Source organism: Magallana gigas, chromosome 3, assembly GCF_963853765.1.
Source record: "Magallana gigas chromosome 3, xbMagGiga1.1, whole genome shotgun sequence".
Classification (NCBI taxonomy): domain Eukaryota; kingdom Metazoa; phylum Mollusca; class Bivalvia; order Ostreida; family Ostreidae; genus Magallana; species Magallana gigas.
In genome coordinates, this window is record NC_088855.1 from 10,446,055 (window position 1) to 10,449,245 (window position 3,191).

Here is a 3,191-nt window from a genome sequence, read left to right on the forward strand (position 1 = left end):
CCCCGAAGGACATGTGCATTGTGTACATTATTATAATAACAAGTATTAAACAAACACCACCACTGTTGCTTAATAATACATTCCACGTTATTTATCATTTGTCAATAACTTAAATCATGTTGATTCTCGCTCAACTTTTATTAATTACTTTTGTAATATTGAAAATCAAAATACAAAATCGAAAGTAGATGCTAATTGATTTGGAAAACACCACTGATGAAAAGATGAATGGTCAGTTCAAAAATCATAATAAAAATCCTATTTTCTATTGAAATCAAAGTACTGAAGAACTGACGGGAGTTGATTTTGTCGATGTTTATTTATTTTAAAATCAATGATATGTTATTTTGCATGACAAGTACATGTATACGTAGTTTCTAATTTGAATTACGCATATTTTTATAATACGAATTTTTGAACTTTTTCGACTAAAATGTCGAGAAACCTCCATATGAATCATGTTAAATAATATTTAAAGATAAAATTAATTAAATCAAACTATGTATCAGTGGTAGAAATATTTCTCGAAAATTGTATGGATCCAAGCAATTATTTTTAATTATATTGAACTCTAGTCTCGTTCAACCAAACGCTCGGCAGAGACCGTAAATCTCCGACAAGGGTTTACGGAGACAGCCGAGCGTCGAGTTGAACGAGACTATATTGAACTCTGGCGTAGGAATACACACGACTACAAAAAATATTTAAATTGTTCGTACCATTTAAAATCTGACTATTTTTAAGGTATTTAAAATAGGTTTCCTTGAAAAACAATGCTTTAGCATACATTACATCGAATTCATCAATTATTTTGAAGAACTAAGTCTTGTCAGGAGCAATGATTTGTGCTGAGGTCCAAACACTGTTTCACTTTCGGTTTGTCCGCGTGACTGCATAGGAGAGTTGATTAAAAATCAACTCCCAAAAAGCAATTGCTTTTCAGGATATCTAAATTGCAATAACTGAATAAAACACGAAAAAATAGCGATATTTGGTGTCTTGGTTTACAATGACTTGTTAACTATTGCATTTACCTAATGCATATCTTGCAATATTGTATGAACACTTCATATGATATCCATAATCCAGATATTTGCATTCAAAATTGATATGAACTCAGTTCGGAACTTCAAGAAATTTTCATATTGTGTTGGCAATTCCAACAAAGATGAACAAGTGTGGGCTATAGGACGACGTGCAAGGCCTTCGACTTTTACAAACGAAACTTCAATACATTTTTCGGTTAGAAGATCGGCACCGGTGCAGAATCTCAGAAAGCGTGTCAGGAGATCAGAATCCATCTCTCTTATGAATCGTTTCAGGTGGTGTGATGTGGATGTGGTATCCTCGCACATATTTTCAGGAAATTTAAGAAGGCTTATTACACGTCTTGGAGTCGGTATTAAGTCTTTGTACAGCGACTGCATTTTAGCCAATGGCAAATGCATCTCTTTCAAGATAGAACTCCAGCAGTCAATTACAAACATCGCAGCCTGTACCAACTCCTTATGGGCCATTTCCCTTAATATGCGTTCCATATTCGCCTGCCTTGGTACTCGCTTAAGCTCATGCTGGGTAAAAATATCATCCAGGTCTGATTGATCCACCGAATTGACATCCTTTATTGCTGCTTGGAGCGTTTCTGCATCAGTTTTGGGAATGTACTGCATAAAAGCGTCTAATAAGTCATCTTCACTTGATCCAAACATGCATAAAAACAGGAGAAATTTGAACCGGAAAATAACTGACAGTTTTCCAACCAAAAATGATAATTTTGGCTACAGCTTTCCACTGTTCTTCACCAAAATCGTGCCTCAAACATGGAACCTTTTTCGCATTGCCAAGAGTGCATTATTTGTAAAACGAGGTCCAAAACTCAGTTAATACATCCCTGGTTACTCCCCCAGCATCTTCCGCTACCGCCATTTCCCCATTTGGCATTATCATCTGAGGCTTGATCACGCTATTCAGTGTGTAACTTTCTGTTACGAAAGCTTCGATCATTTCTCTCATTACTTGACCTCTGTGTAATTTCAGCAGATGTTCTGTGGGTTGAAAATTTACCGTATCATCATTTGTAGTGTTTGCGTGGTTATCAACCAATCCAAATGAATGATTTAAGTTTTCGGCATGGGTGTCGAGTAAATCAGGTAAATCGTCAAGTCCATATTCCTGATCGTTTTCAATTCCTGCTATTTGTATAGCCTCTGATAATATATCATTAAAAGGGGTTTCTTCTGAAATTTTCGGAGATGTTGGTTGTATGGATGAAATATTGAGTTTGGGAAGTGAATCTGTATCCATATCACCACTTAGTTGTGGACTTGCTCCGTCATCTTCGTTTTCTATCGATGCTAAATAAAATCGAAGGATGGACATGTTTGTGTCTTTATACATTTGGCCAACTGTTGAGTTTTCATCCATACTCCTATCTTGGTAATCCCAAACATCAAATTCGAAATCGTTCTGACTACCTTTAGACGATTGTCCATTCGGAAAGAATAGCATTATCCCAATATCTAACAGATCTTTTTTTGTTGCGTCTTTGCTTAAGAGTCAATTTTCGTGTCCCCCTCCCTTTTTGCTTCTAATCTGAACACTTTTACTGCCACATTTGTGTATCCATCCCAACTCGATTCTTCTTCTCTCTTTCTCTGCATTTTTATTGCCGAATCTTCTGTTTGACTCCCTCATATCCTTTCCTTTACTACTACCTTCCCCGTCTGTTGACCCTGAAGATTCTCTGCTTTCTATTTTTTCACGGAGAACTTGAAAGATAGTGGATCGTCTCCCTCTTTTCTTTGAAGTCTCCCGATCTCTCAGAAATTTTCTGATTCGCAGTCTATCCCCGTGCAAATTTTTGGAAAAATCGATTTTTAATCCCCAATAACTCTGCAATGCATCGTCCGATTTTAAAACAGATTTCAGATTTTAGTTCACCATGGCAAATTCTATAACACTCACATTGACTTCTGACAGGGACAGGCATTTTGAGGTCTTCGAGAAAGACTGATTGGACCATCAGGAATCTTAACCCATGAAATTGAGTTTAACATTAGCTATCATAATGGCTGGTCTGGTCAGAAGTTAAGGCGGTTGCAGAATAAAAGTTCAGTATGGAGAGTATTTAAGGAATTTTATCGGAATTTAAAGATGTAAGTAGCGTGCGTTTGATGTAATATTTTAAAAAA

At 36.3% G+C, this 3,191-nt stretch overlaps 1 pseudogene; it reads right to left on the bottom strand.

The window, feature by feature from the left end:
* Positions 1 to 1,067: 1,067 nt before the first annotated feature.
* On the bottom strand, positions 1,068 to 2,848 carry LOC136273623 (uncharacterized; annotated as a pseudogene).
* Positions 2,849 to 3,191: the final 343 nt, after the last annotated feature.